This window comes from Thunnus albacares, chromosome 16, assembly GCF_914725855.1.
Source record: "Thunnus albacares chromosome 16, fThuAlb1.1, whole genome shotgun sequence".
Lineage (NCBI taxonomy): Eukaryota > Metazoa > Chordata > Actinopteri > Scombriformes > Scombridae > Thunnus > Thunnus albacares.
In genome coordinates this window covers 26,114,038-26,137,357 of record NC_058121.1, presented here as the reverse complement: position 1 = coordinate 26,137,357, position 23,320 = coordinate 26,114,038, and the positions used below count along the sequence as shown (strand labels likewise).

Here is a 23,320-nt window from a genome sequence, read left to right as displayed (position 1 = left end):
GCAACAAACTAAACTCCAAAACACAAAGTCCAAAAACAGAGACCATGACAGAAAGTCTAAGTGAGGAATGTTTGCAAGGTGGTATCTCAAAAACTTAATGTGCTAAAGTATTCATGCTACATGGACAGGTGTCTCATGTGGAAATGCTTAACATATTAAAATAAGGTACCAATAGCGCCAACATGTGGTCAGTTATTAGGTGTTTTACATAACTCATGAACCGTTAGGCGTATCAAAACAATATTTGCACAGTGTGTTCCTTGGACAATGCTGATTCAACTAATAAAGGCCACACCCATTTGTGCCTAGAAATATTTTCCACCATTTATTTTTGCTTCTGTTGGCACATATTCCATCTAATCTTCACCAAACTTGGTAAGTACCATATTTAGATGACCACAGACAAAACTTATGAGTTCATTTCTGGGTGTCGCTTTCTGTTTGTCTGTAATCGGTTGCCAAACCTTTGAAGGTGTGGATGACGCCCTTAACGGACCAGAACTCTTCAATGCTAAATTGGATTGCAACCAAATTTGGGAATGTTGTACATAGAGCAATGATGCACAAGGGTGTAACATTTGATGTAATTCTACCAACAGTAAAGTAACATTATAACATGATATTTCTGCAATTCTGTTGTCTTTAATAAAATGAAACTTGGTACACTAGTTCTTCGTGAGAATCTGCACAACATATTGAGTCATGGCACCAATAGCCCCACCCTGTGGTCATGAGTAAAGCACCACCACACTACTTATTAACTGCCATATCTCTTAAATGTAATATACCATGATAACCAAATTCTGCAAAGTTGTACGGAAGGGGATACTGAACAAGTGTGTTGTATTTGCAGCAATGCTTTGCAGGTTATTTCAGCTGTCAGCATTCACACACATTTTCTGCAGGTGTTTTTGAGATCTAAACCTTAATTGACAGAAAGAGAGCTGTAAAGATCACACTGACTGCAGGCTGTGTGTCTCCTCTCACTCTCGCCTCTTATTCTCTCTTCCGTCAAACACTCTGTACAAATATATACCCTCACACTCAGCTAGTCCTGCTGCCGTTAATAATGTTCAAATCTCTGAGCTCGAAGCTTCATTTTAGGCAAATCAATTTTTCATCAACAAAATGTGAATTTGTGCTCCATGTCTCAGGGTTCCCCCCCACTGGCTCTGTGGTTAAGACTTGTTCATGGTCAGCTTTCCCCATTAGATTGTGAGCTTGATCACAGCTCAGGGCAGTGCTCCTGGCAACGCTGGTCTGACTCATACTTTAAGCAATAGCACTTACAGTTTCTGCTGTTTCTGCCTCAAAACCACAACAGAGACCTTCAATTGACTCCCATTTTTATTTTGACTTTCAAACTCTCGAGCAAAAACACAAATGTGAGGATTTTAACCTGTGACTTCTCATGTTTAACTTGATCTACACAAACTAAACATCAACAGAAAAGTCTTCAGATGTTCACAGTGATACATTTCAGCAACACAACCTATGATTTGTGAATTTTTGTGTATTTTTTGGGATGTTTCTCAGCAGAGCTCTGGGAATTTTCACCAGTTCTGCCCAACAGTAGGTCCAACACTCAGCTGAACCCAGTCTGCTGATGGCACTCACTAATGATGAACACATCTTGGGGTTTTTAGATTTCATTATAGATCAGTCATGATTGATATGATTTTAGTGCACCATCGTGCCAAACTGCTCCAGCTCCCTGTCATTAAAGAAAAGTCAGATGTGCAACCCTTATTTTCTCTGCAATTAAAAGTCTAAATAAGAAAATCTGTTTACTATTTGCTGTTTCACATGTTAGCTCAGTGCATACATTGCTGTTTTACAAACAGTTGTAGGTTCTATCTTACCTGCAGGCGACGTTAGTCTTGGCAGAATTTCAAAACTATTCAGCTTCCAGCAGTGCAGCACAATCAATTTCAGCTTTCAGTAATCACACGTAATTTCTTCAGAAATTGCATTTTCCAGTTATTATTTTTATTCTGACAGCTTCGGCACCTAATTAGTCCCACACACTTACAGCTAGAAACACGGTTCCAATTCAAATATGTTAAACATGTTTTCTAGGCTATTACTTTTATTTTTCTAGCATTTCATTTTTGTATAATTTTTAAAATATTAAAGGTATTACACTATGCAGGATTTTCCTAAAAAAAAACAAAAAAAACAATGTATAGACTCATACAAAAGTAATCCCTCTCAATCATCACTTATGACTCACTAGAAGTGTGTGGTGGTGTATTTATCTACAGAGACTCTGCCATCTGTTTGTATGTTTTTCAAGCGGCAACCTCCGGGGCTGAAAAATGAAGCCAATGCACAAGTGCCAAAAACTGCAGTTCCTTGAATGGCCACTTGAGGGTAGCTCCAAAAGCGAGTCAATCCCCATAGACACCCATGTTAAAATGCCCAACTTTACAGCAGAAATAAACATGTTTACAGCCTACGGGGGAGTGAATTTTTTTATAACTCGCCCGTTTATATTTTATTAAGCCGTAAAGTTATGCATAATGAAGGACATGGCTGCTTTGAGTGACAGGTCCGCCAGCCGCTAGGTGGCTTGTTTCAGCCATTCGGCCCGCCTCTTTGCCCATTTTTGATTGGTTGGGAGTTAGGCAGCGTCACACACTGCCAAGATGGCGACGGCCGGGGTGGCTCACTTTAAGCTTCAAAACTATGTCCATGTTTTTATACAGTCTATGATTTTTTTTATTATTTTGCTGTGTTCGGGATGCTTCTGGGCGTCAACCTTTGGCGAATGGGTGTGTAGCCCTCAGCCAATAACAGCACACAGGTGTGAGGTTGAGGCCTGCGTGTCTGTTTGACCAAGGGCAGGGCTGAGCTACACACACGAAGAGACAGTTCAAGCACATCATACCTTAAAGCCTCCACAAGCCCCCTCTCTCTCAAAATGTAAATATATTTCCCATAGGAGTTATAGTTTTGATATCTATAATTGATAGGGAAGGTGCTGTCTGGCTCTCATTTACACCAATACAAACTGCATGTGGTCACTCCTGTTTCTTAAATTTACAGATTATCTATTCCTTTAAACACAGTGCACACACATTATACATTTCATCTTCAGCTAGTCCTGCTGCCACTAATGATGTACAAATCTCTGGGCTACAAGATTTAATTTAAGACAAATCAATTTCTCCTCAATAAAATGGGAACTTTCTTCTCACATGTCAGGGATTGTCTGCGGGCTCAGTGATTTAAGCGTTGTCCTAATAGTCAGCTTTCCTGTGAGATTACTAGGTTGTGGGTTTGATCCTTGCTCCTGGCAACACTGCTCTTTTTTAAGGAACAGACACAGAGACACACAGCTGGTTCCAATCAGATGTTTGAAACTTCTCTCTCTCCAATTTAACTGTTAGTACTTTAAAACCTTCAGTGGCTTCATGTTTCATGCACAATTCAAAACTGCTTCAGTCTCACACACCCATCATCTTCATCGGCGATCACTCGAGGTCAAGTATGATTGCCCTGCTGTTGGTGAAATGGATTATATGTGGATCTTCAGATGGCTATAGAGGCCGATCTATAGAGGATCCACAGGGTCTGTTGCAATGTGGGCAGTTGTGTGTCACAGATGTGGTAGTCATAGGTGGAGGAGCAGTTTTGGTGGTGGATCTCTTCTTTCTGTGTTGCCTTTTTGCTTCCATGGCTCGGTGGAGGTCCTTTTCCTGTTGTGCTGTGCCTTCATAAGTCATCCTTCTCCAAAGGTTCCTGTTACAGACCATCTTTCCCCAGTTGTTGAGGATGAGGTGACATTTCCTCAGGTGGGATACAAGGTTATCCTTGTACCGCTTTTTTTGTCCCCCTTGGGTGCACTTCCCCTCCCTACGTTGGCCATAGAGGGTCTGTTTCAGGAGGCAGGAGTTTGGCATACAGATTATATGGCCTGTACATCGCAGCTGGTGTCAAGTGATAGTTGTGGAGATGCTGATGTTTGTTCGCCCGTCTTCCCAGTCGGTCCTGAGCATCTTCCGTAGGCATCGCTGGTGATATTGTTCCAGGGCTTTGATGTGTCTGCTGTAGGTAGTCCAGCATTCAGCAACATAAGTGAGGGCAGAACTTCTGCTTGATAGACAAGCAGTTTGGTCTTAGTCTGGATGTCCTAATCCTCAAAAACTCTATGCCTCAGCCTTGCAAAAGCCCCACTGGTGCATTTAATGTGGTGTTGTATCTCAGCATCAATGTCTGCCCTGGTGAACAGGAGACTGCCGAGATATGGGAAGTGATCCACATTCTTGAAGGTATTGTGGGGGCTTGGATGTTCCTTCAGGTGCAGGTTGGTGGAGGATTTGGGTCTTCTTTATTATTACTAGTATTATCTATAGTGTTATGCTCTTGTACTGAACTTTTTTGTTCTACCCTTTTGTTAAATAAAGCTTATATTTTTCCAAAAAAAAAAAAAAATTGGACCTTTAGCAACACAGTAAACCCTGCGCTCCATGTCAAACAATAGCAACAGATATGTGACCCAGTTTCATTGGTTTCATTGTTGCTGCAAGCAACTGTGGGTTCCTTGGCTGAAATCAATCTATTGATAAAGGCCATACCCATTCATGCCTATAAAATGTTTCTGCCATTTTACATTTTTTGGTAAATGCAGTCTGTGCTTCTTATTGTGCATATTTCATCCTATCGTCACCAAACTTGGTACACACCAAGATGACCCCGAACAAAACTTATCTATTTGTTTTTGGATCTGTAAAATCTCTGTAGGCGTGTTCTAATAAACTAGCATACCACCAAAGAGTATCATTCAATTGCAACCAAATTTGGCAATGCAGAACAGGCAGGGATGCTGAACAAGTCTTTAACAAGATTTAAAAACAGCTTACAGCAGCAGCTAGCAGCGATCGCATGCATTTTCTTCAGGAATTGCACATTTTAGTTGGTATTTGGAACAGCTCTAAAACCCACCCTTTTAAAGTCCCTTTTCACATAGTCCTTTCAATGAGAGTGTCATTTTTTGTCTTTCATTCTCTTTTACTGCATTTGTTTTCTACTTTTAACCTTGTCTCTTTCCTGCTGCTCTGTTGTTACTGTTGCTGGTGAGACAAGGACAGACATACAACAACAAATAGAGACAGACTTGAATATTTATCAAGAGGCCAATAATGGAACGCAGACAAAATGAATCATGAGACAAAAATAAATAAAAATCAAACCACAAACAAACAAAAAAGTAATAATCAAAGTCAAATATGATTATCAGAAATTGCATATTTAACAAATGTATAGTAATAATAATAATATTAATATAATGTACATCTCATACACAATTTTATATTGGAAGTAGTAGAGGAGGTGATGTGTTAAATAAGAATTTTGAAGGTCCATCACAGGTCTACAGGGACATTAGCATCACCGACATGCCGTTGGTTATTTATGCGTACGCTGTGTGGCTGCGTATTGTGTGTGTATGTGTGTGAGTGAGTGATTGTCGGCCTTTGGATGGTGGGGATGCTTCTATTCAACTGTGTTGATGGATTTAGTGAAAGGAGTCCACAGCTTGGTGAATGTTTCTGTTTTGTTTCTTGCCAGTGCCTTTAGCCTTTCCATTGATATGTATTCAGAGAGTAATTTAAGCCATTGGGATATTGCAAGATTATTTCTATTTTTCCAGTTGGGTAGTATTGTTTTCTTAGCAACTGCTAGCGTGTTTTCTTAGCAACTGCTAGCGTGACCAAGGTGGACTGTTCATATTTCAGTGGTGGTTCAAGTTGGGAAAGGTCACCAAAGAGGCAGATGGAGGAGCAGACTGGGATGCTGTGAACCAAAATAGAAGATAATTTGTGTGTGACGTTTGTCCAGAATGCTTGTATGGGTGGGCAGAGCCAGATTGTGTGGATATCTGTGGTGTTGTCTGTACAGTGTAGGAATGTTAGTTTCTGTGAGTCCCATTTTGTGCAGTTTATACTGGACGTAGTGTACTTTGTGCAGAATTTTGTATGGAATTAGCTGTATTTTAGTGTTGCAGGACATATAGAAAGTGTTATTGCTAATTTTTTCCAAGTGTTGGTATCAATGGTAACAGTTAGATCTTTTTCCCATTTGCCAATCGTTATAGATATATCATTGTCTGATCTTAGAATGAGTTCATACATTTTGGAAAGTGCATTTTCCTGATTGGCTATGTATTTGAGATTATCGATCATCGGCGGTGGTTCCAGGGAACTGTTTGTTAGACTGATCTTTCCTTTGAGACAGTGTTTCACTTATGAATATTGCAGAAAGCTGTTAACACCGACACCACACCTCTGACACAGTGTTTCAAGCGATGACGACATTGAACCATCTTCAAATATGTGCTGTAGATGACTGATAACTAGTTTTTCCCATGAGGTTGAACAATAGTCATTTGTTCTGTACCTGAAAGTCTGGGTTGTATCTGGTAATTTGGTTAAGTTTCCACCAAGCTGCCAGAGTAGCTGCAATGAATGGATTTTTAAAGCAATTGTGTTGTTTTATTGACCAGATGAGAAATGGAAGGTCTGATATTGATATTTCCTGACACTCATGTTGCATTCTTAGTCATTTTGCTATTTATTGAAGATGATTTGCCACAAGGTAATGTCTGAAGTTTGGAGCTGCTAGGCCTCCACAGTCTCTTGGCCTCTCAGTCTTATTCTTAGTTTCTTATGTTTCCTGTAAAACGTGCTTACTATAGAATCCAGAGTTTTGAACCAGTTTAATGTGTGTTGTATTGGGGTCATATAAAATATGTAGGTTGTTTTGGGTAGTATGGTTGTCTTGACTGATCCTTCCTATCAGTTGTTCCAGCATGTGAAGTCTGCTTCAATGCTTTTGAGTAATGGGGGGAGGTTAAGTGAGGATAACTCTGGCAGCTTGGTGGAAATATCAATACCAAAGTATCTAATATTACCTGATGTTATTGTAAAGGGAATCTTTTTAGCCACAGCATCCCAGGCCCCCTCATAGAGTGGTAGTGCAGTGGATTTAGATGAGTTTATTGAATAGTCTGAGTTTAGAGAGTTCTGGAAATGATGTTGATGGGTTTCGTAGATATATAAGAATGTCGTCAGCATATTAACTTTAGTGTTCAAAGTGTTTTGTTTGTACTCCTGTAATGTTGTTATTCTGACAAATAGCAGCAGCAAGAGGTTAAATGAAAAATTGGTTTATCTCGTGCCTTGTTGGAGTGAGTAACGTTGTGAGGTATGAACATTTGTAATAACAGATGCAAAGGGTGAGTTATAGCATTTTTAATCCATTGAATGAAAGATTTCCCAAAACTGACTTTCTCAAGGATGATGAACAGGAATGTGAAGTTGATTTTATCAAAGGCTTTTCCAGCATCTAGTGATGCAATGATGGTGTTTAGACTATTTCTCTAAGATATGTTGATAAGGCTGAATAAGCGCCGCATGTTAGTGGATAATTGTTTATCTTTTATGAAGAATGTTTGGTCTTGGCGGATTAGTAAGTTTATAACAGATTCAATTCTGTTGATTTATACTTTGCTGATTATTTTTAGGTCACAGTTAATTACTTTTGTGGATCTATAACTGGAAGTTAGGGTGGGGTCCTGAGAAAAACTGAAATGAGTGCAGTGTTCATGTTTGGTGGTATGTTTCTTGATGACTGTATTTCACTGACCATTCTGGAAAATAGGGGAGAAATTAGTTGCCAAAAATGTTTTGTAAAATTCCACGGATTATCTGTCTAAACCGGGTGATTTGTTGCTAGGCAATAAGAAGAGAAAAATCTAATTTATCCATTTAGACTTGAGTTTTAGGTGTTCTGATGTTGTGAGATGAGTTTCTTGTAGTAAACAGAGGCTGGGGTTCATTCTGGTGAAGTGATTGAAGATTTTGGTACATTTTGCTGGTGAACTAATAACCCTGATGTCCCAGCTAATAAACCTAAGAGACATTATTGATATTTTGGAATGGGAGAATCATTAATGTGGTTTTGAGTGCCTTTTTTAAAAGCACTGTATGAATAAAATGTATTATTATTGGAAATTTTGTGATTGACTCAATTGTACATCCTACAGCACATGCTTAAACAGAGCTTGTCTGCAGAATATGGAGCTGTCAGAGGATCAAAAAGTTAAAGGTTAAACACATTTTTTTTCACTAGACTTTGTGGTATTTTGCATAAGCTTTGAGATATCGACTTTGCCGCTAATGGAAAACACTTAATAGTTATGGAAAAAAAAGAAATACACACAGGAGTGCTTCTGGTGTCCACCACAACCACTGGTGCCCTTTTAGACTGCCCATAGTCTAAAAGACGCTCGCATTATTGATTGGGTTCATGTTGACGCAGATGTGTGGAATTACTATTTAATGGTTTGGGTTCACTATGTGTCAGGACCCCTTGAGTAAGGCTACTGGGTCGATATGCGCTGGTGAATTTGCCCATATTCATTAAAGGAGTTTTGGATGATGGCAAATTTTTTCTTCTTTAAATTGATTTTAAAGTTATGTTTGTAAAATGAAACTGTAATGTAACAGCGTCCCTGTTATTTTGGACAGTCCACAGACCTTACAGTCAATCATTTTGATAGCGACTATTACTTTCTCTTGACAGTGAGTGTGTTTTCATGTGTACGATTCACCAAATTTGCAACATGCAAGCTTTCCTCCTGTATTAATTATGACACGTTTAACTAATTAAAACAAATACTGAACTTATGACCCACGCATGAGCATGTGATCATATGAGTAACCATGTAAACACCATAACACCAGGATAAGACTCAAAACCAAGACACTTAGGTGAATGTAAACGTACTCACTGGGTCTCTGGATTTTCCAAAGTGACTTGGACGTTTTTTCTGAAAACAGTGGAGTGGGGCCAGAAATCTAAGAGCCGGATATCTTAAAGCTCGGAGAAAATAAAACCAAAACTTAATGGTTGGAAAATATTATTTTTATGCTTTTGGGGGTTTGGGTGAAACAATATTTAACCATTTACCATTTACAAAGGGGTAAAATTAAAAAGAAACACCAACATCGATGATAACATTTATGCTATATTGCTCTATTACTCTATTTATTTTTTCTTTTTCTGTTCTTTTTCTACATGCTTGTGCCTGTGTGTCACTGGAAGATGCCAGATTCTTAGCAAGACACAGAAATAAAACTAAAACTAAACTAAAGCTGAGCTTTATTGCAACGTAGCTACAGTAGATACAGTAAGACCAATAATAAGCATTATGATGGTGATACTGAAGCAAAGTTAAAAAGTAAATACTAAGATAATTGTCATGTCATAAACATTTTGTATATGTTTTATTCATTTATTATTTAATTTATTGTACACAATGTACACATTTATATACAAAATATATATTTAACCACTGTTACATCTGGTTATAAGTTTGTCACTGATAAATTCAAATATTTTAAAGGCCTAATTTGTGAATCATTCCTAATACTAATTAACTCTTAAAATATATACAATAGCCTTTCATATGGAATAACATTGAGGTATTTTTCAAACCACATCATCACGTTAGGGCTTTTGTCATTGATCCATATCTGAAGGATACATAATCTTGCCACATACCAACATATTCACAAAATATACTTTAAAACATGTTCTGCTGTATCATTTAAACCGAAGATACAGACTAGAAGCTTCAGTGTTAAAGTGAGACCAAGCGAGTCATAAATCTTAGCTTGTATATATATATATATCACAAACATGATTCATGTTCTTCATATTGATTTTCAATCATTTTTAAGATAATGTATTAGTGCAGGTACTGATGCAGACCAGTAAGGGGTGCTGTTTAGCCCCATACAGGCCAGTATAGTGACAACGTTGACATTGTACTGTGTGTGTGTGTGTGTGTGTGTGTGTGTGTATGTGTGTCTATCTGTCTATCTCATCTGCACTCTGTTATGTTAACTGTTATTAACTGTTATGTCCCAGGTAGTTTGGCCTTTACCCTCCAGTTTTTATGTAACATTTGAGCCGCACCTTAACACACAGATCACAGTTTGTGTGTGTGTGTGTGTGTGTATGAGAGAGAGTGTGTGTGTGTGTGTGCAAGGGAAGGGGAAAGACACAGTGACAGATATTAATGTGCTGGTGTGAAAAGAATCAAAGACCAGAAGATGGAAAGATATAGAGCGTGTTTTTAAAAGCCCTGTGTCAGACGAACACAACTCGCTCACTGGCAATCTATGGGAAACTAGGTGTGGTAACTAGAGGAGCGGTCTCGCTGTGTTGTGTGTGTGTGTGTGTTTGTGTGTGCGTGTGTGGTGTGTGAATGTGTGTGTGTGTGTATGAGTAAGCATTAGTAATCAGTCAGCTGTCACAGAAGTGCTTTGTCTTGCAGAGCGATACAGTTTGACTCCGGGACAAGAGCCTGAGGCGACTGGTTGTTTGTGAGTATGTGTGTGTGTGTGTGTGTGTGTGTGTGTGTGTGTGTGTGTGTGTGAGTGTGGGTCCACCTCTGTGATGTAATGGATTATTCACAACTTCCCATAAGAGCTCAGCAGGTTCCTCGTTACCGGTTGTTTTTCTTTGAACTATATGGTGAATGCAAACACTGAAAAGAGAGGACGTAGCCTCAGATGTAGCCTCAAGCCCCCTTTATACAGAGATCCTGCAATATTACCATGAAGATGACCTGTCATCATGCCGGCTCTGCTTTTTTTACACTGAACCAAACAAAACCAGCATAATTCCGCCATTTGTGGCAGTGTGACTACCTCGGCCGGCGGTTTAATGGCGGAATAACGGTGCAACGTTCCCGCCTTGAACTGGCTGTGTAAAAAGGGGCTTTAGAGTTCCAGTCTAGGACTTGTACCAGTACATTAAAGAACAACACATGACTCACTCTCTGGGATTGTGGCCACACTCATTACTTAAGCTGATACTCAGTCTGATGAGGGGATTGGCAACAAAATCATCTGTGTGTCATAGAGAGCTCCGTGCATGCTAATGCTAAGTTGTTGGAGACGATTACTGTACTTTATCCAAAGCTCTCAGAAAGATGTTTGTATCATCCGTCCAATGTCTCCTTAAAGCACCATGAATCAATACTTTTTGTGTTAACTTTAATCAGATGATACAAATAAGGCAGGAGATTTTCTATATTTTTCTTACTGTCAACAAATCTCATGCGCAGGGACAAACTACCAATGAATGATGTATTTTATTCCCTCTCAAAGAGTTTGGTCACATTTGTTTGTTAAGAAACGGCTCCAAAGACTAATAACAGCGATGTTTTCAGTCTCTAGAGAGTAGTTCTGTGTAAGGCAGACACCACTGAGCATGTGCGAGAACAGAAAAATCTACTTCGTCCCCAAACAAATTTACTGTGTTGCGTTATCGTCGTCTTTGTAGCTTTGAAGCTTCACTTCTTGTCATGTTGTTCTTTGCTTCTGTCTTCTCATTGTATTTATATATCAGGACACTCAGTTATGTATTGATACTTACGTTGATAGACTGTCTGCTCATTCATAAAAAGCTGTAGAAAACCATAGATATTTGGAATTATGGTAATTTGTACCAATGAAAATTATGAGTAAGAACAATAGTCACACATAAACAACTGCTTTACCATAAATGTTAACGTCACAGCTGCTGACACACTGTTACTGATATGAGGAAGAGAAGGAAGAGGAAGAAGGTATAATGTATATATGTCTTTGTTCTCATTTAGTTTCAGTATTTCACAGACATTATGTGCACAGCTGCCTTTTTAAAATACATATAGAATATCATTTCATTATTATGATTGTCTAATTAATGCAACTGGAAACCACTATTAAAATGATTATGATCCCGGTTAAGTACAGCTTTTTTGTACATACATACATACGGTGATGTGTTTTTCAACAGTAGTTATTTTTATTTCAGCTATCCAAAGAGACACTCGAACATTAATAACAAACAGGCAGCACGTTTTAAACGAGGAGAAATTGATGGTGTTTCATTATAATGAAATGGCATATGTGGAAAAACTCACATCCACTTCATCAAAATGACAGCTGGTCTGAAAGCAAAGCAAATTATAGTTATGAGTTATGAGTCATCTGAAGACATTTTGCTGGCAAAAATTGTTGAAGATAAAAATCATTCTTCTGAGGTTTATTAATGACATTCGGGAGTTTGTTTTTTTGTGTGTGGTTGCACTGCTTCTTCGGATGAAAACCCCCTGTAGACGTCTATTTACTCATATAGAGTATGTACACAGTATACATGTCAAAAAACAGCATCAGTATTAACACCCTGCAGAGCTGCAGACTGCATACACCTTCCTGCTGGGCTTCGTATGAAAAGCAGATGCAAATTGTCGCATCAGAAAGCTGCTGCAGCTCTCCGTCGCCATGGTGCTGTGTTGCCACGGCGTCGCCATGGGGACTCCGGGGTCACTGGCGATGAGGTCACATCCCGATGAGCCTCTTATGGGAGATGGCAGACGTTAATCCACTTATCGCTGGCCGGCACAAACACACACACACACACAAAGACACAACTACACACTAACACACACACACTAAGGATAAGCAAGTATATGGGCTCAGACAGCGGACTTTCATTGAGAAATTGTGCTGCTGGAGGTCAGAAATCTATCTATCTATCTATCTATTTATCTATCTATCTATCTATCACAAGTGTTTTGGTGATAAATACTATAAAAAGTAGGTTTCTAGTCAGTGATCAAGGAAAACAAGAGTGTAAAACTGTCAGTCAGAGCTGTCAATCAACTCCCACATGGACAGACATCAAAGCTATTATAAGTCTTCAAATCCTATTAAAGGAGCAATAATTTCCAAAGTGACCACCAGCACTTATTAGACGGCCAAAATTTAGAGAATGAGACCAGAATGACTCAGTCGGAGCGTGTAGCGGTCGTCGGTCACACTTTAAGGTATTTCCACATTGGCTTCAGCCTCCAGCCGCGGTAGATGCCACGTGGTCTGACCAACAATTAAAGACAGAAAATAGTCTCTTGATTAGCCATTGTCGCCGTCTATTTACTTACCAAACTGGCTTGTGCTCCTAGCAACTGTATCCCGCAGCCTCTGTGTCGACCGGAGCGATACCTCACTGGGTTTTTTTTGCAGTAATTTAACAGATTTTGGTTATAAATTCGATAAAGTATTTGAGCTAAGCTCCTGATGCTGCCTCCGCTCCTCACCCAGCACAGTGTGTGCAGCTCAGACTGCTGATCATGTGTATAAGTGTTGTGCTGTATGGTGTTTTTTTTTTTTTTAAAGAGCTGGAATTACAGGGTAGCTGCCAAATTAACTGGCATCAAAACTGTTAGAGCAAGGTTGGATTCACACCTTACAGATTCACACCGCTGCTGGCGAACAGTCTGTGCTGGAAAACACTGAAAAATACATCATGAAATAATTGCATGTTTCTCTCTGTGGCTGCATTAGCTCAGGTTATGTGGTTGGAATCAGGCTCCCATTTTTTTTTTTTTTTTTTTTTTTTTTTTGCATGTCACCGCCATTCTTTTTTTTGGCAACGTATGCATTTACTGGACAGATTATAGTGAAGATAGACAGGAAATTTAGGGAGAGAGAGAGAGAGTGAAATTACATGTAACAAAGACTAAAAACCTTGCAGTTGCACTAAAGGTCAAAAACACACCCATGTTTTTTCCAGTTTTTATTGAAATTTAAGCAGTTCTAGTGCAGTGAGTAACCTTAAATGGTACAAAAGAAAGTGTTAAACTGCCAGAAGTAAGAAAAAAATAAAAAATTATGTGAATGATTTAACAGCTTGCAGCTTTTCTGTAGCAATCAATGCAAATTAAGTCTCGATGCAGGTTTGTTTAATTACTTGCAAACCCTCTGTCTGTATAAAAACATGGAGGAGGAAGTGTGATGGTCTGGGGGCTGTTTTGCTGGATCCACAGTTGGCGACTAGCACCCTGCAGAGCCATGCAGCACCCTCTGATCTACACCTACCTGGTCAGGGGTTCATCCTCCAGCAAGATAATGACCCGAAACAAACCTCCAGGTTCAGTCAGAACAACCGTAGAAGAAGAGAACGACTGGACGAGTGAAAGCAAAGACATTTGTGGAAACTTCTGCAACAATGTTTGGAAGAACGTTGAGACATTAAACTATGTAAATATCAATAAAAACTGGAAAAACTGAGATGTTCTTAAACTTTTGACCAGTAGCATTTATGGCATGTGTCTACTTTGAGATAAAGTGTATAAATCATACACTTCGAGATAAAACTAGATGATTTAAATACATTTTAAAGGTGAAAACTCCACAACAAAAGGTCACCGTCTAAGTCTAACCGCTCTGCCCCCGTCGAGCATCTGACCCACCTTCTCCTCTGCTCTCACTCTGGATAACTTCTCACGGCGCCGTGAATGGACGGATGTCATCGAGACAATTATCAGACCATTATGTGTCATTATCTGTTCCCAGGTACAACGGGAGCTATTTGAAGATCTGAGGGTTGTGCAAAAGGTCTGACTGCTTTTGTTATCGCGGCGGACGCTGACGTCAGAGCCTGAGTTTTCACATTTCAGATTACTTCGGCTTTCAGGAGGAATCAAACCTGCGATGCTTCAGTTACAGGATGCGCTGTTTCTTGTCATTTATCAAACCCGCCACCTGTCGCTAAAAGGCACTTACAAAACCTCGTGTAGTTCATTAGCGCAAAGGGGGTAGCTGCATCTGAACCTGTTTAAAAGGGAGGGGGAAAAAAAGGCTGATTTAATTTATTAGCAGGAGGGCAGCCTAAATGAGGTCCTCTGTATTCCTAAATGTGTTTTACAGATGAAAGGAGTCGGAGCTGGAGTGGCTTTGTTGTCTGAATGCTGAAGATCCACCTGAAAATCTGGCAGGAGGCACACAAGACCCCTGCTCATCAGCGTCCATGTTCCACAAACCGCTACATCCATACTGCAAATCAATAAATAAACGCTACAGAAAACATGTTTTTGCCTTTTCTCTCCCACTTTCTTTCCTGCAAAACACCACTGTGTTACTCAGACAACCTCCCGACTTGGCATGACTAACAGGGACAGGAACCACAAGAAACATATTTTGCTACACAAACAAGACTTTCCTCTCATTTTTTTTCTGGTGATTCATTGTGTTTTTTTACCGTCTCAGGCAGATAAAGAAAAAATCCTTGTTTGGTCGGACTGTTTAACCAGTAAACATGCGACTGGTAACGAAGGGTCACGAGTAGACTTTGTTTTTAAGGGTCAACAAGAAGAAAACATGTTGGTTACCAGTGATGTTATATAGGAAGTAGACTGGAAAACTGATACATTTATCTATTGCACAATATTTCAGACTGATATGCTGCCATCATTGGGTGGGTGCAACATTTATTTTATTTACATGTCACTTAAGCACTGATAATGTGCGATAGACGTCATCCAACAGCCCCCCTGTACACCGCACCTTTACTGTGTTCTTAGTTGTATTTCATGTATATTATATTGTTATATTTTGTACTTATATGGCTTAGATTCTGCACTTTTCATCACTGATATTTTTATATTTCTGTCTTGTGTTTTCTTTATAAAAAAATGTGTGACGTAAATATGTGTAAAGTTGTAAATACAAATGCAACGATAATGCAACTGCAATTCAGCTGTGCTTGCATAATGACAATAAAGTTCTTGACGACATACTTTATATATTGATATATTGAACATCAGGGCACTTATTAAGATAAGATAAGATAAGACTTCCCTGAGGGGGGAATTCGCATGTTACAACAGTGCAGGGAACCAAGGAACAGATAAGAACGAGGAGTAACAAATACAAACACGATAAGAAGTCGATCTATTTACATAATGTGTATTCTCAATGAATTCTTCTTGGCTTCTTCTTCTCCTGCAGTTTGGATTGTACTTTTTGGACAAAAGCATATTAGACTATATTATCATGATAACTTTTGCCTTCAGTTCATCCACTCTCTGCTTGTCAACCTCCACTGCCTTATTGTCCACCCAGTTACAAGAAAGGCAAACTGCAACTTCCTGCAGCCACACAGAACGTTTGCATTTGGACGTGAAGGTGCAGAACCCCCCCCCGAGATGGACCACGTAGGGACGCTAGGCTTCCTTATGGTGTCACCTTCTAAGGATTTCCAAGTGGGCAACTCCCCCGGGACCCTTAAAATATCCCAGTTTATGTGTCAACTGGTTAGTGCTAATTTATCTGAACCATTAAACTATGACATCAACTGAGATGACGACAGTATTAAGGTGTGTTCTGCTTTTCTGCCTGAAGATTCTTGTGTCAAAATGTTCCAGTATCTTCATTATTAAGTTTATATTTGTCATATTCGTAAATAAATATGATCAGATTATCACACAACAATAATAACTACGCATGTTTCAGAGAGTGGGATATATTTATTATATACAATAACAATAACAATGACTATTATTTGGCCTAACTGTAAACTAGAATTTTCTATTTTTGTTAGTAGTATTTATTTATTAAAATATATTTATGATTACGAATATATTCATAATATTCATATATATCAATATTATAAATAGGTCATGCATATGCAAGCTGTATGTTAATGTATTCAGGTCCAGTCGTAACTTATAGCTGGTTGTATAGACAGACAGGAAGCAAGGAGGCAGGAAGACAGTCACTCAGTCAGACAGACAGGTCGCTCCAGAGGTGACCGGGGAATCCTGCTCTCTCTGAGCCGGCAGACAGAGCCTCGTCCTCGGCCAGTGCTCCTCCTCCCCTCCCCTCCCCTCCCTCTGCCCTTGTTGCGCGCTGGGGGATCCGACGACGTCACACAAGCACACACACATACACACACGTACACACACACATACAGACACACACACACATATACACGCCCTCTCTCTCGCTCTCTGCCGCCCCGTCTATCTCTCTCTCTCTCTCTCTCTCTCTCTCTCACTCTCTCTCTCTCTCTCTCTCTCCCTCTCCTCTATGCTGCTATTCTGGGAAGTGGCGCTTGGAATAACCCCCGTGTGCGTATGAGTGTGTGTGTGCGTGTGTATGTGTCTCCCGATTTCACCCTCACACACGCACACATACACACTCACAACACAGTCAGACGCACACATTTACTGTCTGTCTGACTGCAGTAGTGGAGCTCCGGCAGCAGAAATCCGGTCGGAAAGGATTCCTTCCATTTTTACGCGCAACTTTTCCTCCATCGGCCGCGTCGCCGCGACGTTTTCACCGCTCCCCCTCGACTCTTGTGGATTTCTAAGAACCGTCCTCTGGCTGTTTCTAACGGACAATCAGCGAGGTGTCAAGCCTGCCCGGAATCGGATCTCCTGTCACCAGGGTTTGCTTGTTGTCATTTTCGCACGGAGACGGAGACGCGCAGCCGGAGCGCAAACAGAAGGTAAGTGCGGGTTTGGAAAAAACGGAACCCTTACCGGACATATTCTCACACATTTCACACTGACAGCGGGGTTTTCTGCGCAATGACGGACATTATGTTCTGTTCTCATGGCACTTGGTCTTTTGTTTAGCTTATAAGGGCAAGGCTATGCAGGGGGAATACCCCGGGCACGCATTGCATTGCATGCAGATTACTCGGGTTGCGTAATATCCTGAGGAATTTGCAGTAGCCTGCACGGCCAGCCTGGCTGCAAGGCCGGGGGAGAGAGAGATAGAGGGAGAGAGAGGGGGGGAGGAGGAGGAGGAGGAGGAGGAGGAGGAGGAGAAGAGGGGGGTGTTGGTGGATATGAAGCTGTGAAAGTGGAAGCTCGGGTGGGTGTGATGGTGTGATCTGAGAGGTCGATTTTCTGTATTTGCGCGTTTATGAGCAGCAACAAACAGCCTCTGGGTGGCTTAAAAGTTCACCTGCAAATCCTCATAACGTCCCCATAATATTCTTATAATCACTTGTGTGTAGTGCGCGCGGACTGTTGAAAAGTGAGTTTAAAGTGTGACCTTAGCGCACTCTCTGTGGTATTTCCTTGTTACTGCTACAGTATGTTCACCAGTGTGACATTCCTGACACAGTGAAATAGAGGGCTTGTTGCTACAGTACAGTTTATGTTGTTGTACAGTTTGTCTCCACAAATGAAAACTGTGACTTCTTTTTCAGAAGGGAGTGACTTTATCTCATATGCACATCGTTTGTTTCCTCTGTTTGTGTGTCTGTATGAGAGAGAGAGAGAGAGAGAGAGAGAGAGAGAGAGAGAGAGAGAGAGAGAGAGAGAGAGAGAGAGAGAGAGAGCGACAGAGAGAGGGAGAGAGATGGTGGGTGGTGCGCTGGCTGGTTCCGGGAATGTTCCATGACGTGTTGCCGTCTAGAGAGGGGCCCCGGCCGGGGAGACTCCGACGTACGGCCGGGCCTTTGGCGCTTCTCTCTCTCTGCCTCTCTCTCCCTTTAACAAGCCTGCTGATACGCTCTCGCTGGAAAAAAAAATATATTTCACTGTTTCTTCACTGCATTTCCATAGAGGAGATTTTACAGTCTCGTAGTATAAGCAGGTCGTGTGTTATTGCGCGTCATAATCCTCTGATCCGCTACTCATCTGTAGCTTTCCTTTCCCCCCCCCTCCCTCCCTCCCCTGCTCCTCCTACAAACACCAACACCAACACCACAGAGAGGTCAGAGGTCAGAGGTCAGGGTCAAACACTACTACTGTATGCAACAGGTGACAGGGATTCTTGCTCAAGGACGCCACAGCGGGGCCGGATGATTGGCAACATGAGGGTTTGAGCTGCGGCTGAAGGACACTGTGGTGCCCAGCTGCTGCCAACATGACTTTTATTTGTCAGTGAGCGTCTTTGATGTTTAATATGTCACAGGAGGCGCAAATAAAGCACACATTAACAATAAGGAGGCATAAAAAATCAAGCGTCCAATGCAAAATACATATAAAGATATAAATAATAAAATAAAAACTACTAACACAACGGAAAGATTATAACAGCCTGTGATATTATTGATAATAAAACCGGAATTCTCTGCGGGCTTATTTGCACAAACATTACTGTCACATCTGTGTGTTTTTATTGCCTTTGTTGGTGAGGAAAAAAGCGTCTAATTTTGAACCAGGATTGACACTGTAAAGATGATATTTTTAGAAACCATGAAAAAAGCTGAGTGCGCTGCAAAACAATTAAGAGAGAGAGAACGGGAGCTAAATGTCGACACCAGAGAATTAAAAACAAAAAAATAGACCGTGCAACTGATGATGATGTTTACGGATGCTGCTGCTGCTGCAAAAAAAAAAAAAAACCTTGTTTGTGTTTGTGTTATGAGCTTTAAGAGATCATTACAGTATGTGTGTATTCTGCTATCAGGACTGGTGAATGCGCACGTGCCTGTGGTAAATGTGTGTGTGTGCGTAAAAGCGTGCGCGGCTAGAGAGGCCCGACCTACGTACCATCTGTCCCGCTGCCACCTCAGATGGCTATCGTGGTGTACTGCGTAGGAGAGCGCGCGCGTCCATGCATGCATGCATGCACGCACGCTGGGAGCGCAGAGAGAGAGAGACTGAGTGAGGTGTGAGTTTGTCTCCTGCACAAGTTTTAGGCCTTGTATGTGTGTTTGCATGCGCGCGTGTGTGTGTGAAGTACAATATGCAAGATGATTGTTTTACTAGTACGTACAGTAATGTGAAAGTTTTTAAAAATGCTATAAATAGTTTTTATTAATCTAAAACAGCTTCACCTGCACGCAGTGTTTCAGGTCGGTTGTTCCCTGCGTCTTGGAGAAGTTGCAACAGTTCTTCTTCTGTGGATTTTGGGCGTCTCAGCTGCTTCTGTCTCTTCATGTTAATCCCCAGACTGACTCCATGATGTTGAGATCAGGACTCTGCGGGGGCCAAACCATCTGTTGCAGGACTCCTTGTTCTTCTTGTTGCTGAAGATAGTTCTTCTTTATGACTCTGGCTGGATGTTTGGGGGTTGTTGTTGTTGTCATGCCGCAGAAATACATTTGGGACCAATCAGACGACGGTGTTGCATTAGGATTAAGGATCTAAACATCTGTGTGTGTGTGTGTGTGTGCCTTAAAAAACTTTTGCACAGTGCTGTATGTACAGCTGACAAGTGCACGGACGGATATCGCTGACAATAATCAGTGTCAGATGAAAGCAAATGTTTATGGTTGAAAGTGGAGGAAAGAGGAAAAAAAAGGACAGAAAGTTTTGGGAGCATTTTAAGTTTTGAAGTGTCCAATCTGCCACTTTAAAGCAGCTGGGTCACATCAGTTTTAAATAGCTAGTATTTAGCGATGGTTAGCCTCAGACTGGTGGCTGCATATGAGGACTGGTATGCCAGCTTCAGACCTGTGTGTGTGTGTGGGAGGTGGCATCGCTGTAGTGTGTACAAGCCACTGAAACAACACTCATATATTACATTTCATTAGTCTGTTCAAAGATGGCCCTTGATCTGGTTTTTTGTTTTTTTTGTTTTTTGTCCAAAGACGCTTACAGTAAGTGTGCTGTAGTCACTTCTACAAACACATTTTGGGTTCATTTTAGGTCAGAATCGTTGACGTTGATGCTGTCCAGCAGCCTCGTTTCATTTTTGAAAGAATTAAAGGTGGAATGCAGAGTTTTCTTGTAAAACTTTCAGTCTAAAAGGCATTTTGTGTTCGCTTAAAGTCTAAAAAAAACCTGTTGAATGCATTTTCTTCCTCATTAAACCTGCAAATATCAACAGCTAAAGAACCAAAACCATTTGTAAAGCTGTTTTTTCTTTAACATTCTGAAACCTGCGTTGTTTACATCCATGTTTACTTGTTAGCAGGCGTTACTGCATTTCTACAGCCACCTGTGGATCAGTGGAATAGTGTGAAACCATTGGCAGGAACGTGTATCATGTCATCCGAGTGTGCACACATGCATGAGACAAACACAAAACCTCGAATAGAAACGACTCCTTCTTTAAAAAACTGCTCCATAGTGCAACTAGTGAGCAAAATCCCCACAAGGTGCCTTAAACCTGAATGTCTATTTACCTGCAAACTCACCTTTACTCTGTATTCCTTCTTGTAGCTCTCTCTCTCTCTCTCTCTCTCTCTCTCTCTCTCTTTCTATCCGGGTGTCTGTTAGTTCGCTCCAGATGGTTAAAGTTTGCATTTGCTGTCAATTAACAAGGCGCACACATCATAGCTGGAGAATTTGAGATGACAGCAGATGTATGGCATGGTGTGATAGAATAACACACACTCACACACTCACACACACACACACTCACACACACACACACACACACACACACACACACACACACACACACACACTCTCTCTCACAGTTGAGCTTTCATCACAGCTTACATTCACTGAGGTTCATCATCCATCAAGCGTTTCGTCGTCTGCTTGTACCGACGATGATAAACACCATCAGCTCTCATAAGATTCTCCGCTGATGTTCTTTTAAAACCGTTAATAGCGACATCTTGCACGCAGCGCCGAGATAATTACTTCAATAACAGATTATTTGTCTAATGCTGACCATACACTAGAAGACTTTGAAAAGACTTTTTTTAAAAGACTAAACACCTTCTCACATTTAAAGACAATGTGTCATAATTTTGCAAAGACCGGGTCGTTATTTAAAAAAGACTGCAACTAGATTCCTTTTGAGATTATTTCCCATCCTGCTCCTGGTGGAAATTTACAAGAAGAGAAAAACTTTTGAACAATGGAGCAGAAACACAAGTAAGCTTTTGGCCACAGCTGCCCTTGTGTGTGTGTGTGTGTGTGTGTGTGTGTGTGTGTGTGTGTGTGTGTGTGTGTGTGTGTGTGTGCGCAGTGGTTTTGTTCTGAGAAACCAGCCAAAAAAAGAAAAAGAGAAGACACCGCAGAATGATGTGGACACGACCCCGTCTGAGAGAACGGAGACACACGGCGAGGACTCCCCGGAGTTCCCGCCGTGTTTACTGTTCACCAGGTTTTTACCCGCTTCCTGTTTGGCGCCGGAGAGAGCGCACCTATTCGTCATCGACAATGTTGACGTCATTGAACTTCACTAATTCAGTCAAGACGAAAAACTCCTGATAAGATTAAACATGTTTGATTTTATCAGAACGTCAAGATGTGACCTCACACCAAACAATCCAGATGACGAGAACGAGCCACAACTTTAGCAAAACTCTCATGATTTTATTCCAACATTTAAAATTTGTCTGTCGTAATCGCTTGAAAAGTAACTTTGCTCGTTACGGCCTCTCAACTGTTAACATTTGCTTGCTTTATGCGTCTCATGTCATTTTAATCTGAATATAAAGCGTTTTTCTGATTGTTGGTCAAACAGAGAAAGTAATTTGAAGACGTTGTCCTGATCTACTAGCTTGTTATCTTTGATATTTGATAAAAAAATTTAAGAAAAAAGACTCAAAACTCACTGGGATTTAGTCAAAAGTGCATCAGATGTACAGTTGAAGTGTTGCGTGGGTCTTTAAAGAGCAGCACATCAGGAACACCTGCTCAGTCTACAACATCTCTGCCATGAATTCTACTTTTACGAAGCTTATACGTTTTCTTATAAATCTACTTTATATTTGTTATTGAGGTCGTAGTTGGCTGGCGGTGGTGTTCCTAATATTTTGTCCACCCCATAAAACATACATGAGGGTTGCAAAATGTTAGGAGCACAGTTACTCCACAACCCCAAAACCACAAAGCAACGTCACGTTCACACAGAGGAGAGTTACAGACTGAGTACGGTTTCTAGACGAGCGCCAGATGTGATCCAGCTGAAAAATAAACATGGATGAAAACACATCTGTGCAGACGGTCAGGTGGAAAGATAGAGCCGGATAGACGCTGGAGCAGCAGGTGTTGAACGCTCTATATCGGCGGATTTGACGGATGAAACGTCACTATTGTTTGCATTGAGGTATTGTCTGTTATTGTGATGTATCAGTTCTGCTCAGAGTGTGTTATTGTGCCCAAATAACACCTGCAGCGCAACATAATGCACCTGCAACACAGCGACACGGCGCCGAGACATCCAACAGTATGAAGTGAATTGGCCTCCTTCGGAGAGAGATGAATTCTGAGCGTTAAGGAGGATTTCAGGCGTCACTCTGAGCTGAATGTAGTTTATCTCTCCGTATTGTGCTGCTTTCGAATGCAGCTGCACAGTCTCACCTGTATGTAAGCATGTGTGTGTGTGTGTGTGTGTGTGTGTGTGTGTGTGATCACCTGAGAGCTGTAGAGGAACCTGAGAGCGCTCCGGTGACTGAGGTCCTGACAGCGACGGCTGAATTATTAAGACACACACACACACACACACACACACACACACACACACACACACACACATAAAGCCTAATGAGTCGGTCGACTAGCTTCTTCTGGTAAAATGTTCCTCTGTGGTTTGGTTTAATACCTGGT

General features: G+C 40.9%; 1 protein-coding gene across 1 annotated transcript in view; it reads left to right on the top strand.

The window, feature by feature from the left end:
• The first annotated feature begins 16,909 nt into the window (after positions 1-16,909).
• hivep2a (HIVEP zinc finger 2a) overlaps positions 16,910-23,320 on the top strand; it is a 124,896-nt gene continuing 118,485 nt past the window's right edge. The window contains exon 1 of the mRNA XM_044376707.1: positions 16,910-17,355. The gene's annotated coding sequence lies outside the window, so the exon portion shown is untranslated. The remainder of the gene's footprint in view (positions 17,356-23,320) is intronic.